Source organism: Hyposmocoma kahamanoa, unplaced genomic scaffold, assembly GCF_003589595.1.
Source record: "Hyposmocoma kahamanoa isolate Upper Pololo Valley unplaced genomic scaffold, ASM358959v1 88, whole genome shotgun sequence".
Taxonomy (NCBI): Eukaryota; Metazoa; Arthropoda; class Insecta; order Lepidoptera; family Cosmopterigidae; genus Hyposmocoma; species Hyposmocoma kahamanoa.
Window position 1 is genome coordinate 12,103,443 of NW_020654466.1, and position 26,295 is coordinate 12,129,737.

The 26,295-nt window shown below is 37.1% G+C and overlaps 1 protein-coding gene across 3 annotated transcripts in view; it reads right to left on the minus strand.

The window, feature by feature from the left end:
- The window catches only part of LOC113235847 (dual oxidase maturation factor 2), a 95,266-nt gene that overhangs the window by 29,001 nt on the left and 39,970 nt on the right, over positions 1 to 26,295 (minus strand). Inside the window, exon 1 of one of the 3 annotated variants that reach the window (XM_026471764.1) lies at positions 9,686 to 10,100. The exons of 1 other annotated variant lie outside the window; for it this stretch is intronic. The gene's annotated coding sequence lies outside the window, so the exon portion shown is untranslated. Of the gene's footprint in view, positions 1 to 9,685; positions 10,102 to 26,295 lie in introns of those variants that run through there. One more of the 3 variants, XM_026471766.1, reaches the window with a different exon arrangement.

Consider the following 26,295-nt stretch of genomic DNA (forward strand, 5'->3'; position numbering starts at 1 on the left):
TTGTTCTGAACGAATACATACTTACATAAACGAATAATTGATTGCTATCTATTAGCGATCAGTAAAAATTTGTAAACACAAATAGATAGATCAAACAGTTTCCCACATATGTTTGAGGCAAATACAGAATCCTGAAGTTTACTAAAGGTCTATTCAAATTTATAGCTATTTACATGTTTGTTCAAACAATCACACTGTAGTGTCTACAATCACTTATAGCGTAGGTGTTGCAGTTCCTTGTTGAAAATTTCCGCGAGTACAAATCGTTAACTTGTCGCTTGCGCGGCGTGACGTGGCGAGGTCATTGTAGAGGCCGTCCGGTGCGCCAGCGACGATTCCATGATCTTTAACGTAATTTAGTTTCCAAATGGTAAACACTCATAGAGATCCCCCATAAAGTATACTTAGTATTGTGTTCAGACGGCTTGAGTTCCCAAATCAGGGCTGTCGTAGCAACCTTCGAATTACAGGAAACTAGCAGGTGCCCGCGACTTTGTCTGCGTAAAGTACTTCGAGTAGCTTACTGTAGTATTTATACTAATTTTCATAGTTTTATTGGCACTCCATACAACCTTCCATTCCCTATTGTACCTCTTTTTAGATTTATTTTTGTAACAAAAGGTAGCCCATGTGCTTCCTTCCGTAGGTCCCATTTATCTTTATACCAAAATTCGTCAATATAGGTTCAGCGGTTTGTGAAAACGTAACAGATAATGTTACTTTTGCATTGATAAATTATTAGTTTGGATTTTAGAAGTCGTCACTTCTCGTGGTAACGTTTTCAGGCTGTTCCGTGTGATTATTTCTGGACATAAGACATGACCTGCGTAGGGATGTCGATTGAGAAACCGTTGGCACCATATGCAGCTTCTACATGAAGAGTAAATGGGGCAGCAAAACCTTGTTGTTTTATCCCGATCCTCTTTTGTTTCAAAGTTTACCTAAAACTACGAATCCACAATTACCGTATTGTTGCGATAATTATAATTACGAACTCTAAGCAAATTGCACAATGAATCTGTTGAATCTTAATTGCGGGAAGTGTGCATATCAGACGCCATAGTCCGTTAAGTTACGTCCTTTGTTAGGTACTCTGTGTATATAACTAAGTAATTTGATTTAAAACACTACGTTATTTGTGCTAATTATGTACGCGTTCCACGTGAACTATGATGTACCATCGTGGAGTTTATCGAATTTTTAAATCGCACAAAATGACTTTCAGGGCCAACTTCAAAAATAATTTCTAGTGATATATACTATATGTGAGATTGTAGACAATAGCCGAGTTTTAAAAATAATGATCTTTTTTTTAATGATAACACCTCTAATTAAAGGTAGGAACATAAACAGCCTACAATTAAAGAAGAATAACTGGTGGGATTAGTTTTTTGTATATATTGTAATATATGTATATATCTTGGCCCCTCTCTCTCATGGCCAAAAACTTCTGATTGCAAATAAATCACATGATATCATTAGTTTGCGTAAGCTTGGAATAAACTGAAATCTGTAAACATTGACAAGAAACGAATATCTTAAGCTCATCTCAAAAACATAATTTTACTTAACAAAATTAAAGAAATGAAGAGGCAGTGAATTTATCGACGTATTCTTTTAAAATGTTCAAGGTTTTCGTATGAACAAATAACTCGAATACTCTCGTAGTAACGCTTTTAGAATTACCTACATTTATACTTTTGTATATATTTGACTTCTTTCTGTTGTGTTCTAATGAAAAGAAATATATAAGAATATTTATATGCAATTAAGATAAATTACTGTTTTAAGCAGAGCTGACACCTATGGCTACAGCTGTGGCGAAGCTGTATGATGTGTATGAAACATTAGTTAGTATGAATTATTATCTCCTATTCATCAAGTGCTTATGTATCGTGTGTCAAAACTTTTGTTTCTCCTTATTGGCTCTTGTTTAAACACAAATAGATGTCATTTGTCTTGTGAGATCTTCATTTAATTGCCTATTAACTAACTAACGTTATATAAGACTGTGTACACTTGTGAAGTAATATGTTATTGTAGTTACTTGAAGTGTACGATGTATGCCGTGACATTCTTTGTGTATCGAAATACCATATGCATGTTGTAATAGAATATGAACAGTGGCGAAAAATTATACAGATATTTATTATATTGGTATAATATACCTACGATGAAAAAAAAACTCAAATATGTTCCATAAAATAAATATAGTAATTTGTGTTTTTTTATTCCTTATATTCAATAGTTTTTATATTTATTATTATTGTAATGTATACAAGGTACGATTAAAAATATAAAATATTTATGCATTAGTTTCACGTTAGAAATTGTTTTTCATTTTATAAAACATTTTATTGAGTGTAAATGAACAGGTAAATAGGTAAGAAACAGACAAGTATGTTAATAGATCTAATAGCTAATCTAATAAGTAGGTAATAAGTAAGCTAGATAATACAGGCAATAGTATAAAACGGAGCAGCTCAATTTCTACGGATTGCAAATTGCATCTCTATTTCATACTATTCCCAATCTATTTCTACGATTGTTGACGTAATACTGGTAGCAGTAGCTCGTGAAAATTTCACGCCTAACTTTGTGAGATAAGTATTGCCCACTTATCCAACTTTAAAGAGGAGCTATTTTCCAAATGGTTCGTTTTAAGAGTTCTTATTAGCGTACTAGTTGGAGCGGAGCGAAGGGACATTACACCGTATAATAGGAATGATGTAACGCCAAACAATAGTTGGGAATTGGTTTTAACGAGCTGCGATGCACCGGCGCAGACTGTGAAGTAAGTTAGGAATCTGTAGTATTCTTTTGAGGCTTTTGTATGGGTTATTAAATTAGCTCGATGCTTTGCACTCTGTTTAATTTATTGAAAGTTGTTTCTTGCCACCGTACTCTATGTAGCTAAACGTAGTATTTTGGCGTAGCGGCGTGAACTAAATACGTGTAATGCTTTGTTAAAGGTTATACACAATTGTGCAGTAATTTTGAAATAAAAGTAAACAGAAATATTTAACAGTGACAGCGAATGTTTATGCAACCCTAATTACTAGATTGATCTAGTTAAGCTATAATTACGTATATACGGTTTAGTTCATGCTCGACGCTTACTACAGAAAGCATTTTGTGATCATTCTAGATTTGGATAATGATTTCTCACAATCAATCTGTATCTTAATACAATCTTATTTTTAATTTCCGATGCTTTTGAAAGTAAACTAAAGTGTACTATTATACGTCTGCATAACTCAAAACCCTTCCATAATGAGAAGGTGCTTTTTAACAAATTACGACATTACATTTGTAGCCAATATGTAACTATTAGAATTATACATAGGTCTCCACAGACGAAAGTCAGGTCTGTGTTCAATTGAAATAAAATAATATGATTATGTAGTTGTTATATAACCAATTGTATTGATGTCTTTGTGATTTTCACGACTGCCAATTAATTTTAAGCAGATTTATTATTTTACTTACCGCTGATAAATAATGTATGCGTTCATAGATACTTTAAGTTTTGTAGTCGTAATCAATTTAAAAGATATTTCGACCCCTCCTGCGTAAAGTATCATATGTCGCAATTGCTAAGTTTACAGGGGAGCGTTGTAAAGTTCTGAATTCACTAAAATAAGCATAACACATGAATTTAGCATTTCTCAGTTTTATTCGAGAACGAGCTTTAAAGTAACGCGCTTTGCCGAATAAAACTGAGCTCAATGCTAAAGTCACGTGTTATGCTCATTTCAGACATTTCAAAACTTTAAAACGCTCCCCTGTAAACTTGGCAATTTCGAAATACGATTATTTACGTAGGAGGAGTTGATTTGTGTTTTTATAGCTTTTACAAATAACTATAGATTCCATTACGAGTTCTAACTTAAAGACCTTGATGATATTTCAATGATCATGTGCAATAGTTGCTAAAAATGATGACATAGTCACATAAATTCTAAGTCGTAAGTTCTTTCGTCTACATTTTTATTAAACGTTTAAAGAAATATGTATGTCCAGTTTTAATATCTATGGAGTCCGTACAACGTACTTGTAGCCCCCTTGATTTAGTTTTAAACACACGAAAGTTTGCAATTGTTTGCAAGTACTTAAGTCTAACCTAACCTTGCTTTTATTATGATACTAATAAATTTGAACAGACAAAGGTTCAATTAGGCAACGATTGCGTCGGGTAGGTCAAGTATTGTGTTTATCTTATGGGAATTTGAAGATATCTTATTTGGGAATAGGTCCCACGCGAACCGTATCAATAACAATCAGGATTCCATCAAACAAGTTGACGCTTGAATCAACTTAAGCCGGTTAGAAAAGCGTGTCCATGGCAATTGTACAATAAGACTCCGCAATACTATGGCTGAAACGATTCTACTCATTACTGATCGAGAACTTAACAGCTTTTCGCCGTTTGTTTAATGCGTGTGAAACCAACTCCGTGGCGCCAAGTTTGGTGGAACCCTTAGATAAGCATACGCAACTTATTTAAGTGTAGGCTTTTATGTTATTGTTTGTTTTACAAATATTTTAAGTCTTTAACAAATTTTTTTTATGATACTAAGTGACGGGACAAACAAGTCATGCGTGTGGTGGGAAGCGACCCGCCTGTTCATAACACCTGACCTTTAAATCGCAAAGAACTGGGTGGTACTGCCACTGCGCCCGACACCCTGAAACATAAGTTGACAAGTCCCATGTGCCTGTAATTTCACCAGCACTCTTACCTTACGAAACTGGAACGCAGTAATGTTCACATTACTGCTTGGCGGCAGAAATAGGTAATGTGGCAGTACTTCCTTGAACGAACTCTTTCACAAAGAGCTCTAATTCTACTAATAATAACTAAATGTTTGTGTGAGGAATTTAAAGCAAATGAGTGGCAAATGACAGCATTTGCGCCATAGCAATTTATTGATGTTCCTCGTTAATGTCTCGAAATGATAGTAAATTTAAACAAAAGTTCCTTTGGTCCTTACCATTCCTCACGGCAGATACATATGGTTAATTGTGTGTAAAGATTATATATTTTTCTTTTATGATATTCAAATCGGCCTACAATTACACGGTCTACCTGAACCCTCGGTATTCGTTCTGAATCCAAGACTACAAATGTAGAAAACTCGGTCTCACTTCAAATGTCGCTTGGCCACTAAGTCCGATTCCAATCCGAGAAAATACGAATATCGCTTGTACATCTAGAGTTAAAACGATCCCTGTGACATTTCGGACCGTCATTTCTCGGATTCGGAACTGATATGATACGGACGTTGTTGTGCGCAAACGGTCTGAATCTCTTGCGTCTGTGATCGCAATGGCTCTTGCTACCTTTCAATCTGGAATAGTGCAGCTGCTTTGCGAGGGAAACAACTTGTAGGTAGGGCTGACGGCAACTATCCAGGCGGGTTCTGCACTGAGACAAAATCCTACCAAAATATATTGTTTATAGTTAATTCTTTGATTAGTTTTAGTTCTGTTTGTTTCTATTGTATTTATTTATGCGGTTGCAACAAAAATGTACTGAATTGAATTGAAAATTGAGTGTGAAGTCATCTGTAGGTATTTCAATTGAATTAAATGTTACTGCTAGAGCTTAGGAATTCAATAAGATAACGTTACTTTGTGTAACGATATTGTTACTTGAAAAATGATTATTGGCCATTCAGCAAGTGCACATCGCACATAGAACCAAACACTGTTGTAACTAAAAAACGATGGAATTGAGAAAACACGACTTGAAAGTTCAATAAATTAGTGAATGGAACCAATACATTTATATGCTCGTTTATAAGTTGATAAGTAATTATTATGTATAAATAGAAATAATCCCATTTTTTTACGCACATACTCTTAGCCCTAGGGTAGCCCAGTGTTGCGGGACTCGGGACCTCTGCGTATGGTAATTGTTCGACCACGGAGGCAGTTTTTAGCATTATTCACAATAAGACTTACTCAGTATTTTTTTAAATTTCCAAATCGTGTTTTGTCAGTCAGTCAGTCATCATTTTTGAGTTCCGACATGGTTCCGAGAGTATTTGTTTTTATGTGCGAATAAAGAAAACATTAAGATTGAAATATGGCTACCTCCTTTCTGTTGTTTGTTTCATGAATTAATTGAGTATATTTAAAGATGTAACAAAGTCATAATAATAATAATAACGCACACACTCAACAAAGCCCCGCTTTAAGGAAACCACAAATTACACACAAACTCACGAGATGAATAAATGTAGGCCATACAAATATTTCTCCCAGCCCGCTAATCGAACTTGGGACCTCTGCGTGGCATGGTAACCGTTCGGCCACGGAGGCAAAGGAAAGGTGGTTCGACTATGAGTGATTCCGTAACTTAGACAACAATGGAGTATATTTGAAGTACAACAATAAAAATTGTACAGTCATTAAGATTGAATACAAGATGATTGTCAATGCTTACTCGGATTATATGAAAGGTCACATCACATGCTTTTGCCATTGGATGGAGAATGGACGATGTGTTTTCCGGTTCGGCCTTTCGAGTGGGAACAAAGACAAACAACGCACAATTAATCGTGATTTCTTTTATAAATATTCTAATATCATTCGATATTTAAATCTTACACCCACATTTCATTCCTTTATTTTTAAAGCCGTATTTAGATCGTAGAAATGAGTAATGGTAATTATATCACAATTTCCCAACAGTTCTTTTTTGTGTAGTTGTTATCTTCTGCATAAGGCAGTCGTATTTTATTAATAGATCATGACATTGTACGGAATTACAAAAGCAAAGATTGTATTTGTATGACTAAAAGCCCACAAGTCTTGAGAAATGTCTTACTCATGATATGACATGCTCCCATTTCATTCCACAATATTACGTAAGTGTAAGCTTTGCAAGTGAAATAATGTGGATTTGTCTAATTACACTCGTAATTGCCTTTTTTAATGTACTCTTCTTTCACACAAAAGTACATGTATATGAAAGGTTGCAGATTCTTTATGAGGGCTTACAATATCAAATCCACAGTAAGTACCATTTTATTTTATCGAATAAATATATATAAATATTAGACAACTTCATATACGTACGTTGCTCTGATCTCAATGTAAGTAGCTCAAGCACTTGTGTTATGGAAATCGGAAATAATGATGGTACCACAAATACCCAGACCCGAGACAATATAGAAAAGTCAGTTTCCTTCAGTCACCCGAGACCTCAGAGATGGCGGCACCATGAAAACCGGTGTGCAAGCCTTTCGGCCATGGAGGCCAACAACTTCTTCGACAACAATTGAATATCATGATGTTATTACTACCATAATATCCATATATTTTTTGTGAAAATATATCACTAGTTTGATACAAAGATCGAACAAACCTGTGACTGTGACCCAAACCGGGGTTATAGCTCTCCCGAGTTAGCAGACCTAGTGATTTCACTGTGTCCGTCGCTTTGTTTTTTAGAGAAATATGTAACCACTGTAAATGCAAATATGAGCATTTACAGTAGTTACATATTTCTCTGACTACTTATGATACAAAATAATTACAATTAAATAAATACATTGATAAAATCATCCAACTTCTTGTGCTCGGTGCTTGTGATCCAAAGAATTTATGCTCCATTATCATATCCTCCATAATCACGTCATGTAATGTCATTGTTACTACAGTGATGTGTTATAAAGTTAAAGCTTTGGAGCTATACCAGTTACACTTCTGTTGAAGATTGTATTGTTTTGTATTGTTTGTTTGTATTGTAATTGTATTGTATTTTCTTTGTAATTCTTGTGATATAATTTCTCTCGCTCATCACGCCATGCAGCAATTAAAAGTTTACTTTAGCAGTATAGATATTAAGTTAATATTCGGTTAAGGTTGCGCACTAATATTATTGGATGTTTTTGAAACCCTAAACATATTAGTATCAAACAGAATAACCGTTTTGACTAATCAATTTAAAATTTACCTTAGTAGTATAGATATAAAATGAGAAAACTTGCTTTAAAAAACAATACCGTATAGAATTGAGCAACTATGAGAAAAATTGCGATAAATAGAATTTTCAACCTTAAAATTAATGTATTAACTGTCAACATTAATGTTCGTGATATTGTTTTTTAAGTACCTCTGTGGCCGAACGTTTACCACGCTAGACTGCCACGCATCCCGGATTCGATTCCCGGACCGAGAGAAATGTTTGTATGGCCTACATTTATTTCTCTCGTGAGTTTGGGTGCAATTTGTGGTTGTCTACCTATGTGTGTGTCCATGGCACCCGCGATACAGGGTTTCTCTAGTGCGTGGCTATGAATGTGTGCGTTGTTTATTTATTATTATTATTATACAATTCTGAATCAACCCTGTGGCACGCGGTGCTCCAAAGCCTCGGGGGCTTGTCGTTGTTTAAAATACATGTATTTACCTTTACCATAGACCACATTAAACTTTACACTTAAGTTTAACTGTCACAGTGTAATGCCTAACACGTTGACAGGGCAATGAATTTGGGCGTATGAATAGTCGTCTACGGAAATTCATGACGAAATATTCTTTTGCTGCAAGTGCAACGAATATGACCTAGAGCTAGAACTATGCAATAATTTGTAACGTCAAACGTTATATTAATCCTATGTCACTTGCAGTATATTACACATTACAGTACTGTTTTTTTTATTATCCAAAAAATAATAATTTACAGTGGTTCTTTAATTTAACTTACCTACTGCAATTCCTTTAACGGGTTTGTACGTAGGCGGTTACAGTCATCCATAACGCGCATTCTTTTGAGAAAAAATATTAAATTAAAGGAAAAATGAAAGAAATTGTACATTTCTATTTCAATTTTCTTTATCAAACTTAAAAATTGTTAATAAAAATGTTGCAATAACTAAATATCATTTTGTGTTATTAGTCTTTGTGGTTAAAATATGCAATTTTATTTTTATTAATATAATAATCAGTCAAGGCAAAAGGAAGTTTGTAATACGTCCGCAATCTTTTGGTATTGACTCTTATATCATGTTCTGTTCGATAAAGTGAAGCAATGTCTGACTCACGCAAAAACGATCAAAAAACCGATTTCACGATTACAACGAGACTTTGGCGTTTCCTTAGGTATGCGACGCGATAGTTGTGTGAAAAACATTGAACAAAAATTAGTCGATGTCGAGACGGGTGCCTCAAATTCGATTAATTTTCATTCAATGTCTGATGAATCTGAATCTCAAAATCTCAATGGTCTAAATTTAACCTATATTCTGACCGTTGAGATTTTCGAGTTTGATTTCTTAATTTTACTACCTACAAGCTACGAAGCCTATCGAAGTCCGAATTTCTAACAAATTGTGAAAACACACAATGTTATGTTAGCCTCTCGAATTTACGGAAGAGTGCAGTGAGCAACATCATCGTAGTAAATCAAAACACACAATGTTTTACTACAGAATGATGACAGGTGACAAGTTGATTTTACGTCTCAAAACATTTGTTTTACAGACAATGGTATGTTTATGTTATTACCATCGTAACCATTGCTAAAACTATATTGGTAATGAAATTCAATGATTATGTGGTTAATGGTACAATAGTGATTAAAAACGGGGCACATGGATCCTTAGGCGATAAGGGGTTAGAAAAATAAAATGTAGAGTTACTTATAAAATTAAAGTTTCAAAAAAATACCCACCTTGTAAAAACACTGAAATTTATGTATCTCCTAATATGGCACAGGGGTTGGCACAAAACATCACAAATAGGCACTATACGTGTGTTGTGTCACTTCATCACTTTCTGGTTCACAAGATCACTTCACTGAGGGGTGTGCACTGGCACATGGTCGCTATCGTAAGGTGATTCGAGTCGTATGGTTGTCATAAATAAATAAAAATCGGTCGTGTTTGGTCGAAGGCTCGGGCCGGACTGGCTTGTTGTGTTGCGGCGGGAAGGCGGTGTGTTCAAGGTCCCGACGGCCGCGGCCAGCGCACGCGCACGTACCGAGGCTTATCGTCGCGTTGTCGTTCACGACTCGCTCGCCTCGTCATTACATCGCAGATCGCGGGGAATCGTCACGAACACCACCATTGCTGTCTTATTCATGTTCTATTGACAGTTGCTCGGGGATCTCGTGTTCTCTCTTAGATTTTCTATGAAATATTCATTATGTATTCAGCGATGAATCTAATCTCAACTACGTTATATTCAAAATGATCTTCTGGCTAACAAATTCGCGATCACATTTTTTTTTATGATACCAATTGACGGGCCAAACAAGTCGTGGGTGTCGTGGTACGCGACATGTTTGTCCATAACAATTGCAGTGCCACACAGAGCTTCAAATCACAAAGATCTGAGGGATACCGCCACTGCGCCCGTCACCCCGAGACATAAGTTGACAAGTCCCATGTGCCTGTAATTTCACCAGCACCCTTACCCTTAAAAACAGGAATGCAGTAATGCTCACATTACGATTTGGTGGTTTTAATAGGTAAGGTGGCTACTGCCACTTAGTACCTAAGGGATCCCTGGACGAGTTCTTTCACAAGGAGCTCTACTGCTACTATATATACAAAGGTCGTCTGTGAAGTACCTGGTCTATTAACACAACTTCATAAACATATCATGTACATCCTTCTATTGTGCCGTTATGTCTGTAACAAGGAAGTTCGGAAACACTTATCCTTATGAGCAATTCTAAGACATATAGGTAGGTTTATTAAAGTATGTGACATACCACACGTATGTGCACGTCTGTCCGCGTGATCAACTACATGTATAAATAAGAACATGTAAAAATAAATACTCATTACGCAACAATACGTCTTGTAGACGATTACGACTTATTTACAGTTTCTACAAAAAAACCTTGTGTTTCACGCGCATTAATGTCACTTTGGTCTTAGGTATGCTACATATGCCTGTTAGGTCATGGATAAAACTCATGTACAAAAAAATGTGAATATATTTATAATTTTGCTTCTCAGGGAAGTCAGCGTAGTGAAGTCAGAGTCAGCTTTAAAATAAAGTTTTCAAGTGTAAATTTATTTTACCTATGGAATAAATGATTCTTTAACTTTGACTTTGACTTGATATTTTAGTTTTTTCGATAAAACATTTTGAAACATTTTCTTTTCTCTTGAAGATTTTGAAATTGTTTTTCGCATGACAGATACCCGTATTTTAAAACAACAACTATTATAAAAGTCCACTTCAGTAATATTTACTTCTAAGGATGTCCACTTAAGTACATATAGGTAGTTACAAATACTTATTACATACTTTCTATAAATCCATAAGTTACTCTATATTATTTATTTTTCCTTATTTCAAGTAATTTTACAGACAGCAATGAATCCAGTACAAAGGACATCAACGAGGGCATAGGCACATAAATGTTTTCGTTAAATGTTTAAAATTGTTTTAACTAGAGTTTAGAAGATGTCCAATTGAAAACCTTGTAGATATAAAGATAAATAGCTAGAGAATATTAAGGAAAGTACACTAGTATTAGCAACTTAAAAAATATATAAATCTAGTTGTGCTTTTATAAAAACAAAGCAAAATTATTTTATTAGGCAAACGAAGTTACAAGTTGAGTTATGGGTACACAAAAATGGTTCGAAATTTGTCATATAATATATACCATACGATTAGTGGGTAACACTACCTATCTGTATCATTACCTAGATATACCTACCAATTGCTATCAGCGTATAAATAACAAATACGTCACTAGTTAGAAGATCCACTAAGAAATCATATCACAGCAAATGTTATTCGAGTTGCAGTAACGCATGTCGTATCACCTATCACATCGATAAATAACACGTTATCGCACCCCTATTATTATAGTACTGAACACGTTATTCATAATACGTACTTATCGACTGTGGTAACATGTACTTACTCTCACGTATCACGTGCAGGTTGTTAGAGACCGTTGATATTGCATATCTTGCACTGATTTACTAATTGGAAATTTGACAATGATTGCTTTCAACTAACATTAAGAAAAAGATCTGAATTGACGTTCAAATTTGAAAATAGAACAGATCCGCTGAAAAAAATAGATATTTAAAAAATCAAGAGTTAAACAACAGCTATACTCACGACGTCAAAATCTGTTAATGGTGCTATGCAAATTACATTATAACAGGTTTTCGTTAAACACAAGAAGGTATCCATAATCATTAATGTTGCGAAAATTCTAAATTTCGAATACGAAATTTGGCTTTTCGCAAGCTTATATGAGTTGTTTTAAGTAATAAAATTTTCTGAATCGAATACCTATTTCGCTTACCTACAGCCATTGTGGATAAATAGTAGATTACTGATAATTCAGACTGCTCAATGGAGACTTTCGGGTCTGTGACGTTGTGCCTTTATACAAAAATAAAGAGTAATAAGAGTAATTAAAAAGGTGTTAGTAAACCAATGTACTAATGACATAATGACGATTTAGTAGCAGTAAAAGAATTCATCCAGGGAAATACTGCCACTTTCCCTATTTCAGTCGCCAAGCAGTAATCTCAGCATTACTGCGTTCCGGTTTTGAAAGCACATGGGACTTGTCAACTTATGTCTCAGGGTGACAGGCGCAGTGGCAGTGCTCCTCAGATTTTTGCGATTTAAAGCTTTGAGTGGCACTGCAACTGTTATGGATAGGCGTGTAGCTTACCATAAGGGGTACAATTTGTTCATCCAGTCAGTTGATATTATAAAAAAAAGTTAATCTGCTATTGACTAGCTCTCTAGCCTGGCCGCTAGCTTTCTAGGTGAATGAATGATATTTATTTGCTTAAAATATGGTTTACAATATGTGGTACAGGGTCAAGAGCACGTCAAGCTTGACACTTATGGTTTAATCCAACTCTATGCCGCTTACGATAAGAACGGTCCAAAGTACAAAGTGTTAAGCGTGATGTGCTCTTGACTGTACAAGTATACATAATAAATCAGTACTCATATTTTGCCGCCATCGGCATGCAAATCTATGGACGTCAACATTTGGGCAGCTAAACAATTCTAAAGCAGTCCTATTATGTATAAACATAACATATTATAATAGTCAGTTATTGCCATGTCATGAAGATGTCAAGGTGTTGGGTGACGAGGTCCTGGATTCGATTATATGGTAGGACCAAGAAAGTGCCTCTTCTTAGAAAAATACATCTAGTTTGGGTGGTGTCCCTTTCAGACCTGTGACTTGGTGTGATTGTCTGGCACCAAACAGAAAAAGTCATAACTGGAAGTAATTTGTTTGCACATATCGATATATTTATTATGACATTTTTGAACGATGTTATCTCAGTACTTACCTCGAGTAGTGCCTTAATATCAAATATTAAAACTTTGCTACCAAATAATTAGCAGTTGAAAAACCAAGTACGAGTTATATACAATTGGATATGATACATTTTGTGGATAGTAAAATATAAAGTGGTAATACAAACTTCTTTTTTTCAATCAGGTTGCTGAAGTTTAAATGTGCATGCCCGTGTGCATTTGGTTTTCGGACGGCAAATGAACATTGTAATAGTTTGTAATGTACAGTATATTTTATCAAGCCGATGTCGGAAGTGAGTAACTTCCATTTGACTGACCTTTATGTCTTTATGTTCTTTTCGATCATAGATAATGTCCGAAGAGTATATGTATGACTTATACATAACTTCCTACCAATACAAGGTCGAGTCATTATAGATTCACTCAAACTATTTCCTTGATAACAATTTGTGAATTAATTATGGTTATTTAGTTATGGCTAATGACTTAAATGAACTGTTGGAATGTTTAAAGTTTAATTTAATTTGAATTTGCTTCCTGTTGTTTTTGTTAAGATTTTTTGTTATGTAATGTAGAATCAATATTGGTAAATTATACATTGGTTAAATTACAATTTGTACATATAGTTTTAGTGTTTTGTTGGCTATGATTATTTTTAAATATACATTGCGTATATTCCATAATATTTTTTTTGTTTTACGATTTCGACCCAGCTCGGAAACCCAAACGAATCCGGTTATGGTATTCGGTTTTTTTATATACTAACTTAACCTAAAACCACAAGAGGGGGTTGAACTAGCACGGAAAGAAACAGAAATGACTGATTTGATTATTTTGTCTTACGTTTAATACTTTGCTATATCTACGGATGGAATTATATACAATACCTAGAATTTTATACAATGTCTAGGTAGTGTGTATAACTTGCCTAGATAGACTGTGGATCTCAAAGCACTGTATAATATGTATACAAGTAATTAATGAATTGATTGGGAGACCCAAAATCTAGCAACTATATTACGTAAAGTTTAAGCATAGTCATAAAAAAGCGGGAACGCTACGAGCAATTTGGGCACCCTGTCTTGAGAGCCCGATTTTAACCGTGTAATGCAACCCCATTCATAGTATTTTTAAGCCACCTCTATTAATAAATAATTTCGACTGATTGTCGATCGTATAATAAACAAAAACGTGTGTGGACAAACGCTGAAGTGATTCCATAGGGTTTTGATATTCGGAACACTAAAAACGAGAAAGTCAAAAGTACCTTGACTTTTTCTTCTTTTTTTTTTATTCTCGGTATCTTTTATAGACAATTAATTACATTGTCATGATAGGATAACGGAGATAATTTTGTCTGATACCATACATGTAATACGTAAGTGGGCAGCCATATATGTATATAATTACAGAAGTTAGTGGACTTAACGATAGAACACAACGTAACATCACCGCACGCATAAACACTGACGTGTAACTGAGCATTGTACATATATGGGGTGTCCAAAAATTGCGTATACTTTTAACCGCGAAAGTCTGTTTCACTTTTCGCAAAACCGATCAAGAAAATATTAGTCGTCTTTTACAAAGTCACAAAACGGTAAGTAAGTCGCATAAAAGAAGAATTTAACAAGCTATAAACTGGGTATTAACTGCATAGTTATTTATTATAAACACACCATTTGGGACCTATAGAAGATTCACTGTACACTTTGTTTTTTTACGATACTAGTTAAATGCTTTTGTAGGTATATCACCTTGTATAGACGAACTACAGTAACATGACGCAAGATATAATATGGACGCGAATTGGTCAATGATATAATAAAATTAATTGTATTCTACGAAATATGATATCATTGTTAAAAGTTCATAGGCGGATGTGGACTAGAAAATGTTATCTTATTCTTCGATGACGTACATCTAATGATTTGTCATTACTTAGTACAACATACGAAGTGCATTTTACCACAATATTAATTTGAAATTCCAAATAGTTCCTCCTTCTACTCAAGAATTTTCATTACGTCCTCTTGCCCAATACATAATGTAAAACAGAATAAATACATTATTTTCTTAAATAAACCATTGAAGTAATAAATTTTCCTAAGTCATTAACTTATTGTTGTTTGTCATATGCATTATTCAAGTAATAAGTTTACTTCAAAACCATTTTTTCAAAGTAATAGGCAATAATTTAACCACAATTTTACCAGCTGGTAAATAACGATGTGGTTTAGGATGGAGCGGGCTTGTCTAGAAAGTGTCTATTCACTCTCGTATCCAAAAGACTCGAGTAATGTAAGTACTTACTCCAAATCAATATGCAGTTATTGTTACATAAATAAGAAAAATGAAGATAACTGTGTCATACAATAATAACAAACTACAGGTTTAGAATCGATTAATATTATGGTTTTAGTTAAAAATTATGTTAAACGACATAAAGAACCTTCATTCGGAATGTGATTGATGATGATTCCGACGAGTATACGACGATTATACGACGATTACAAAGTCTGATACCATATTATTTTCTAGCATATTATTTCAAAATTATAATTTTCTATTATTATCGTAATTGTACATCATGTGGTTGGTTGCAATAGTATCAACTTGTAACTTCCCATGGGAATGGTACCTTAACACAATTTGTCACAGAAAGGTATAGCCAAGGGATAAATCTAGAAGCAGAAGCGTCTTTTTATATAAAAAGACTGATCATGAAACAATAGGTAACACGCTTTTTTTTGAAACAATCTTTTAACACATTAGTATCTACGGTCTTTTTGCGTCACTGAATGATATTACCAGCTTTTGCATAGAGCTATGTTGTCGTGTGTAGTATGTAGTGCTTGACATATCGATGGATGATGCTGGTAAAGCGTAGTAAAATCAATTTGTTGTCCCGGTTTCGGTCACAGCTCTGTGCGTAAATCTTTCAAACGAATTTAAATGGCAGAACCGGTAACCACCTCCTTTTAACAGAAATCAATTTGCTGTTTGTTTGTGAATTAATAGCTTCGTTAAAATTAAAAGTGATGAAATTTAGTTGATTTCGAAAGTAGAAGTTATTGTCACAAAATTATGGCAGGCTGGCATTAGTTTCGTCTTTTTTTTATGATACCAAGTGAAAACACGGATAAGTCGTGCCCTTGGTGGTAAGCAGCACTCTTGTCCTCAACAGTTGCAATGCCATTCAGAACTTTGAATCGCAAAGATTTGAGGGGCACAGCCACTGTACCCGTCACCCTGAGACATAAGTTGACAAGTCACACGTGCTTGTAATTTCAACAGGCACATCGTCTTATACACAGACGACTACATCACATTGATGGTGTAAAGAAGATACGGGCACATTCTTTACACCATAAATATGAATAAAGTCCCATTTAATTTAATCGTGACCTGTATTTATTTAATTTAATTTATATATTCTACGACACAAGCATTAGAGCCATAATAAATGGATGCCTCTTATCTTCAAAACGCGAACAGTATGTAGAAATTAAAACGCATATTATAAAACGGGTAAAATGAACTATATGTATATTATCAAATAAAACTAATATTCGTAACTCTAGCCCACAGGGTACTGTCCTCGGCTGCATTTTATTTCTTGCTTATATATAAATGACTTCCCTAAAACTATAAACGAACACTGCACTCTCTTTGCAGATTTTATAAGTATCTTATTTTCATGTACCGATACTCACGAAATAAAAAAACAAACTAGACTCGACATAAAACACAATAGTAAACTGACTTGATGAACATAATCTCGAATTAAACCTTAACAAAACCAAAATTTTAGAACTTAAAGCATCAAAAAAAAGACATCTAAATTTACAGTACACCTACAACAATACTCAAACAGCTATAGAAAATACTGGAACCATATTAGGGATAGACATCGACACCAACATTAACTGGAAATCCCACAGCTATAAATTGACGAAACTACTTTCTTCACTAATTTTGGCTTTAAAACTTCTAAAAAAATTTTACAGCTTATTACGCGTTCATTCATTCAAAACTCACTTACGGAATAGTAATATGGGGAAATTGCACCATAGTACAGGATACCTTACAAAACATACAAAAATAATGTATAAGAACACTAGCTAATATAAAACAAACCGATTTGTGTAAACCGTGTTTCATTAAACATAAGATATTAACATTGACATAGATATATATTCTTGAATGCTGTAAATTCGTCAAAAAGAATATGCACCTAACATAGGTGCCCCAATTACAACAGTAAGAAGAAACAATAGAAACTGACATAAATTAAAAACTTCCGCAACTGCTCTCAGTCTGTACAGATCCAGTCCCCACTCAACTCAATGGCAATTCAAATTTATAATAGCATACCAAGTTAAATAAAAAACTAAAAAAAAAATATCGACATTTATTGCCCATCTGAAAAAGTACGTTATCTATAACACATTAACAAAAGTTAAGTGCCATTCTCTTATATAATAAATAAATGATATTTAATTTTATATTATAAGAAAATAGGAATAATTATTAGTAATTTGTAGTGATATTTATGTTTGTATTATAATAATTTGCAGCGCTCTCCTGATTTTGCGGTGCTCTTACAGGGTATCACATGTGTGACTACTGTATTATATTTTTATAACACTTTTGTGAAACCATGTCGCAAGCAATAGAGATATGAATATGAATATTTAAATGATTATTTTAAATTTGCAAAACCAGCAGGCAAAATATCTAAACGGTTATCTTTTTTAATTATTGATCCTCTTTCTCTGAGACATAAATTAAATCGATGGATGTTTTAATCTGTTCTGAGCTACGCAAAAAATGTTTGATTTGTATAATTAATTCAAAACAAAGACAAATGAGCATTAAAAATAAAATTTAGATTTTTTTTTTAAAACTACGTAAACGTTGATTATACTCGTACACTAATATATAATTTATAATATATAATTTGACCTAAAAACGTGATCGGAATCGCAAGAAAATTGGTTTCTGGCTTCTGCTTTTTATAGCAACCTAACCTACTGAATGGAGAGCGCAGCCAAGAAACCAATATTTATTAGGATCAATAGATCAATATCAAAAGATATACTGGTTGTAAATGTCATCAATCGCTAAAAGAAAAGACCAATAATAAATAGAGAGGATCAAATATTATATTTGTCAACACCTGAAGTACACAGGAAATGTGTATGTCTTTTTGTGCTGTGTAATGGCGATACTCTAATGAAAATTGGTAGCTGATACACACCATAATCGCCAGAATAAGTTAGAAACCTTATTCTATGCTCTTTGGGAGTTGTGTTCGAATTTACAAGTACTGTATAAAAACCTACACATATTTACATTTTTCCCTTAAAGGTTACGTAGAGTTTAAAGAAGTAAAAAGCAATGTTTTTATTTCTTTAAATTGACTCAAGGTGGTTTCTATACGATTTAAAAGTGATTTTAAGTATTTACAATTGACCTCAGTCGTGATCGATGGTAATATGATAATTTTGACCACAATTTCATTACATTCGATATGCATGACACAAATTTCACTTTTTAATAAACAAAATGTTTAATTACTATTAACCATTTAATAATGAAAAATTTCAATTTCCTAATGGGGGTTTTTATAACAGTTCAAAAGTCATTGGTTAAGGTTATGTGATTTACAAAATCACATTTTATGTATTGGTAAGACAAATTGGCAATTATTGGTACAAAATTAAACGTAGTATTTTGTTGTCGAAATCAGACGTTCGAAATATAACGAAATGCTTACTGGTTTATGAAATATGGGTAACTCTTAGCTCCGCTTCCGCTAAATGTAATCATTGGAAGCTTTACCCATGATCGATTTGAAAACCATTACTTAGAAATGTTCTTTATTTTCATCAGCACGAAGTTGTCCACCGTTGGGTACGCCCATGGTACACCTCTCCAATTTTGCGCCCCCCTGTGTTATTGCCAGTTTATCTGCTTCTGAGTGGGCCGTCTCTTTGATACCTTTACAATTATATAGTTCATTAAAGTTTTGAAAAGTAACTCATTTGTCATTTTTATAAGGGGTTTCCAACAAAGTATATCAATCTACAATACCTTCATATAGTTGGCTTTTAAAACAGAGTGTGTATTCGTGTTGCCATATAGTCACAATCTTCTTCTTCCTAAAATCAAAATTTAGTATTTCTTGGACTTTCTGTCATAATATTTTGTATAAAATAGTTTATGTTAACAAATAATGACTGAGAAAAGAATTATGACAATACAATTCTAATTTAACCATGGGTAATATACCCATCTCTTGCATTCATTTATATAAATGAATACAAGAATAAATGAATACAAGAGACTGAAACAAATGAAAACCTGAAAAAAATATAATAGTTATAAAGAATGAAAACAAATTCCGAATAGGTAACAAATTGCAGTTCTATATAAAGTTTTGGATGCTTAGAAATAAAATAAAGTCTTGTAATGTAATATTTAGAATACAATTTTTTTCAAATAAAGTAAATAAAATATTAAGGCTTCTTATTTTGAAATTTTGGCGCTAATTTTGTGTTTGCTTTAAAATAAAACTTAATACTAAATACTGCAAAAATTTGTGTAATTTTGAACACTAGTAATCTAATCTATACATTAACGACTTGTCGAACGGGACGTACAAACAGGTAGCGCGCTTGATAGTGATCTACAGGTCTGTCCATAGCAGTTCCAATGCCACTCAGAGCTTTAAATCGCAAAGATCTGAGGATCACTGCCACTGCGTCCGTCACCCTGAGAAATATCTAAGTTAACAAGTCTCATGTACCTGTAATTTCACCAGCACCCTTACCTTTCAAAACTGGAACACATTAATAGGCAAAGTGGCAGCACTTCCCTACACTCTTTCAAAAACAACTCTACTGCTACTAAGGTTTGTTTTCGCGCCTTGAGGAATTGTAAAACGATTTTTTCATCTAATATCAATACGCACTATGAATGAACCGTTGATCCAAAAGTAACTTACAGGCACATGTGATTTATCAAGTTGTCTCAGGGTGACGGGCGCAGTGACAGTGCTCCTCAGATATTTGTGTTTTAGAGCTCCGAGTGACACTGCAACTGTTATGGACTAGCGTGTTGCTTATCATCAGGCGCACGACTTGTTCGTCCCGTAACCGTGTATAAAAAAAACTTGTTGGTGTTGAACTATTATCATAACACCATCTTGACGTTGTTTTAATAACAATGTACTCTCATGAGAGTCAATGTGATTAATAAAAGTGGCATAGCGATGCCATGGGCTATTGCTTTTTATTATTATTATACAATAATAATAATATAACGCACACACTGAACATAGCCCCGCACTAGGGTAACCCTGTGCCGCGGGTGCTATGGACACACACATAGACAACAAGAAATTATACCCAAACTCACGAGATAAATAAATGTAGGCCATACAAATATATCTCCCAGCCCGGGAATCGAACCTGGGACCTCTGCGTTTCAGTCCGAAATGGTAACCGTTCGGCCACGGAGGCAGTTTATGTCACAATGTTTTTGTCATTGGGAATACATTCCTCGGAATACAATGATGAATGTATCAGTATCATATAAAGAAACGTACACTGACTCATACTTTTGTCATTGTAGAAACAATGCTTTAAGCATATCTTCAAGTTACTGTTTCAGACTGTAAGTAAAACATGTCCAGTTTGCAGATTAAACCGGCGCGATCAGGTTAAAGTAAAAAAATCAGTCAGAGTTCAGAAACTTCAGACAATATGGTCTTTACTTAAATTATCCCTGAAAATCTGTCACGTAACGCTTAACTTTATTTGACCTTCATCTCCGCAGTTGCTTGTTTTACTCTTTCCTTAGACGGACAATAAAATTTAATCTGACGTCACGAAACTGCGCAAGTAACATAACAACGTAAAAAAAACCGTCAAGTTTTAAGTAATAACTATACAAATAAGGAAACTGAAGTCAAGGAAAGCAGACGCAAACGTTTGCCTTTTTGAAAAACAAATAATAGACAAAGTTAGAACGTATTCAACGTAATTTATGTGCATAATAGTTGCAAAATTCGACATTTGGACGGTGGAATCCGCATTTTAGGTCTATATTATTAACTAGTTTTAATCTCGTAACACGATTCGGTGGTGTTATGTTTAGTTGCATTCATCTCTTAACCATTTGTAAAGGAAAAAATATTCGAAAATGGCTTTGTTTACAAATTACCTTTGATTTTGAAATGGCTCGTTTTAAAACTGGATAATTTAAGTAACGAGATTACTTAAATTCATTTATGAATCTGCAGATTTTGCGATAAAACATTCGGTTTATTAGGAAAGTAACTAGTGGTTGGAATAAATGTTTACGGGAATAAGTACTGCTAAGATTTTTAAATTAAATTAATTCTAGAAGCAGTAGAGCTTCTTGTGAAAGAATTCGTCCTGGGAAGTTCTGCCACCTATTCTATTTTTACCGCCAAGCAATAATGTGAGCATTACTGCGTTCCGGTTTGAAAGGGTAAGGGCTGCTGGCGACATTAGAGGCACATGGGACTTGTCAACTTACGTCTCAGGGTAATGGGTGTATTGACAGTGCCGCTCTGATCTTTGCGATTTAAAGCTCCGAGTAGTACTGTAACTGTTATGGACAGGCGTGTTGCTTACCACCAAGCACACGACTTGTTCATCCACGCATAGAAAGTTCAGTCAGTATCATAAAACAAAATATGTACTGTTTCACGGACCATTGATCACAGGCACATATTAGATACTTATTTCCCATGCATACGTGTGATATCCGTCTAGGAGATATTAGCCGTGCGGTGACGGATTAGAATACAATTCACCGCCCCTCTCTTCCCGTGGGTGTCGTAAGAGGCGACTAAGGGATATTGAGCAACCAACTGCTCCACTGGTGGTAGGGCTTGAAAACCCGCCTGGTTAGTGACCACCGTGCGCATGATGGAAAACCCGCCAAGTGTTCGCTAGTCGGATGCGTTCCGGGATCAGTCAGCGTACAACCAGAGCCCGAGGCAACGCTGCCGCGACATTTGTGGTCTGTGGAGGCTTCCGCCGAACCAGTGCCAGGACAACTGCATTGACCCGCCGGCCAGGGAGACCCGTAGAAACGGTTGTTCCGCTGGCCGCCCGCGGTACAGTACAGGGGCCCAAGCGTGCTTACCCAGCTCGTGAGGCTGCCTCACCATGCCGCGCATAATCTCGGTGTGGTTCGTCGTGCCGGTTGGTGACCGGGAGGTGGGGTCCCGGCGGCCATTCCCGGGGGGGTTCGGGGGCCCTTCCGTCCGGCGGATCAGCGCAACTTGTCTGTAGGCAAGTCTCTGGGGAAGCAGGCCCCGCGATTTGACCGCTTGTGTCGCGGCACTGTTTTCTCGCTTCACGCCTCTTTTTCCCTCCAACATGTTAGCGCAAAGTACAAATTTCGGTCGTACAGCGGTGCACACCCCCACCACTAAAGCGCTCTTTAAGGTGGAGTTCACGAACATTCGAGGACTCCACAGTAACATCCACGCCGTCCACCAACATCTTGAGACGGCTCGACCAGAAATGCTGTTCCTTACGGAGACGCAAATACTCTGCCCGGCTGACAGCAGCTACTTGATTTACCCTGGCTATATGCTTGAAGAGTCCTTCAAAGCGAAAGCTGGGGTCTGCTTGTTTGTCCGGGCAGATGTTTGCTGTCGCCGTCTGCGTCATTTGGAGGACCCCTCCTTCTCCATCCTTGGGGTACATGTTGACCTGGGCAGTCATTGCCGTGTCTACATGTGCCTCTACAGATCCCACCACGGCGACATGGAGACAACTCGTCTCATGGACCACCTTACTCGGGCGGCAGATGACGCGCAGGCGCAGTTTCCTACAGCGGAATTGGTGTTTTTAGGGGACTTCAATGCTCACCACGAGTCGTGGTTAAGTTCCTCTAAAACTGACCATGCTGGAAGAACTGCCCACACATTCGCTCTCACACACGATTTAACCCAACTGGTGAATCAGCCCACCCGGATTCCAGATAGGGTTGGTGACGCGCCCTCTTTGTTGGACCTTCTGCTGACGTCTCGCCCGGCTGGATATCGGGTGGTGGTCCAAGCCCCTCTGGGCACTTCGGATCACTGCTTGATATCCACTAAAGTGGCAACGTTACTGCCACCACCACCTACTGTGGCTAAACGCCGCATTTGGCATTATGCGTCGGCAGATTGGGACGGTATGCGGGACTATTTTGCATCCGTTCCCTGGCGGCAGCGCTGTTTTAGTGAGGTGGATCCAACAGCTAGCGCGACTGCCGTTGCTGATGAGATCTTAATCGGGATGGAATACTACATCCCGCATTCGGATCTCGTCAGTAAAGGGAGGCGCAACCGCTGGTTCAACCGCGAGTGTGCTGTGGCTGTTGAGAACAAACAGACTGCATACCGCGCTTGGATCAGGGGTCTAGCTTCAGACGATCCCAATACGAACTCACTTAAAACAGCCTACAATAATGCCACCAGGTCTTGCAAAAGAGCGTACATCAGAGCGGATGCTCAGCGCGTCACACGAGTTGGCCAAGAACTCCTGACGCATCCCACTGGTAGTCGTAGCTACTGGCGTCTGGCCAGAGCTGTTGCGTCGAACTTCTGCCAGCCCTCGCTGCCCCCGCTGAGATATTCTGATGGCAATCTAGCCCACAAGCCGCAAGATAAAGCCGACCTCTTGGCAAATCTGTTTGCGGCTAACTCCTGTCTCGACGACTGTAACGCACAGCCACCAACTCTACCTCACTGTGGCTACACGATGTCTGATATTCGTATCAGACAATGCGATGTGCGTACGCAGCTGCAGTCTCTCGACGTCCGGAAAGCTAGTGGTCCTGATGGTATCCCAGCGATTGTACTTAGGAACTGCGCAGCTGAGTTGACCCCCGTGCTAACGCGACTGTATCGTCTGTCGCTCTCTTCAGGTCGTGTGCCGGACTCTTGGAGAGAGGCTAATGTGCAACCAGTTCCCAAAAAAGGCGAGCGATCAGACCCGCATAATTACCGTCCCATAGCCATTACTTCCATAATATGCAAGGTTTTAGAGCGGATCCTTAACAAACAACTGACCCAATACCTAGAAGATCACTCCATAATTAATGATCGGCAGTATGGGTTTCGTCCGAAACGATCAACGGGTGACCTTCTAGCGTACTTATCGCATATTTGGGGTGAGGCTATAGACAAACGTGGCGAGTCGTTGGCTGTTAGCCTCGATATAGCCAAAGCGTTCGATCGGGTCTGGCACAAAGCTCTTCTCTCCAAGCTCCCGGCGTACGGTTTGCCAGCCCAGTTATGCAGCTGGATTGCCGATTTCCTTCGTGAGCGGAGAATTCGCGTCGTTTCTGACGGCAGCATTTCGAGGTTCGTGAATGTGAACGCCGGCGTACCGCAGGGATCCGTCCTATCTCCCACGCTTTTCCTTCTGCATATCAATGATATGCTTCCACTTGGGAATATTCATTGTTATGCAGATGATAGCACTGTTCATGGGGGATATCACGGATTCCCCGCAGCTGGGCGCGCCGATACTGACAGAGAGCGATCTGATCTTGTCGTTGAGCTCAATAGAATATTGGACCTCATCTCTGCATGGGGATCTAGTAATCTTGTTGAGTTCAACGCCAAGAAAACACAGGTTTGCGCGTTAACAACAAAATTGTCGCCGTTCCTTCCCATGCCTTCTCTGATGAGCACAGCACTTTCACCTCAGAGCAGTTTTACCTTGCTCGGTATGGAAATCTGCTGTGATTTGAATCCAAGGAGCTACATCGAATCTGTGATCAAAACAGCCTCACGCAAACTCGGAGTCCTGAACAAGGTGCGACGTTTTTTCACGCCGGACCAGTTATGCCTGCTGTACAAAACACAGGTCCGGTCTTGCGTTGAGTATTGTTCGCACTTGTGGGACGGCTCCGCCAAGTACCTACTCGATGCCTTGGATAAATTACAGCGTCGTGCTACTCGAATTATAGGCGACGAAGAGGTCTCATCACGCCTTGAACCTCTGCAACTGCGTAGAGATGTTGCATCGCTTAGCGCCTTTTACCGCATGTACCATGGTGAGTGCTCTGAAGAGCTGATCAACCTCATCCCCCCTTCCCCGTTCCTGCTCAGAAGCACGCGTGCTGGCCTTCGTAGTCACCGTTTCACTACCTGCCGAATTCCATCGCGTACTAAAAGGTTCGGTGGCTCCTTTCTCTGCCGCACGGTTGACAAATGGAACTCCCTTCCGGCACATGTCTTCCCTCCCTCTTATGATATGGGGTCCTTCAAACGAGGCGTGAAGAGGCATATTGTAGGCAGGCAGGGTGGAGGTGGCTAGTGCAGTGAGGATTTCATCGCTGCACTAGGTTCCTTCGCGTTTGGATACCACTTTCCACTTAACATCAGGTGGAGTGGAGTCATTTGCCTGTCATGTATAAAAAAAAAAAAAAAAAAAAAAAAAAAAACTAGAAAGCTAGTTGATTTTACGTAACCTATTTTCTCACGGAGGATGGGAGCTGGAGGCCAAGGAAAAACCTTGGGATTGAACATCTAATGTCCGGGCCTAATATTGTTGGAGAGACAAAAGCTGCGAGACTCCGCTGGCTCGGACACATGGAGAGAATGGGAGAAGATCGTGTCGCGAAGAGGGCTTATTTGGAATAACTGAAAGGACGTCGACCGGTCGGACGTCACAGGTACCGCTGGGGCGATGAAGTCCTGGATCTCAAGGACCTCGGTGCTAGTGACTGGAAGGAGCAGGCTCAGGATCGGGAGGAGTGGTAGAATCTGGTGGCGGAGGCTAAGACCCACTTTGGGTCACTGCGCCACCGAAGTAAGTAAGTATTTTCTGGTCATACCATTTGTAATGTCACACTTAATGTGTTTCACTTCATTTATTATAATTATAACTCACAAGAACACGCTGAAGATGAATCTGAAGGTCTTTTTTAAATGTCTCAACTATCACTAAATAAATAAATAAATGGTGG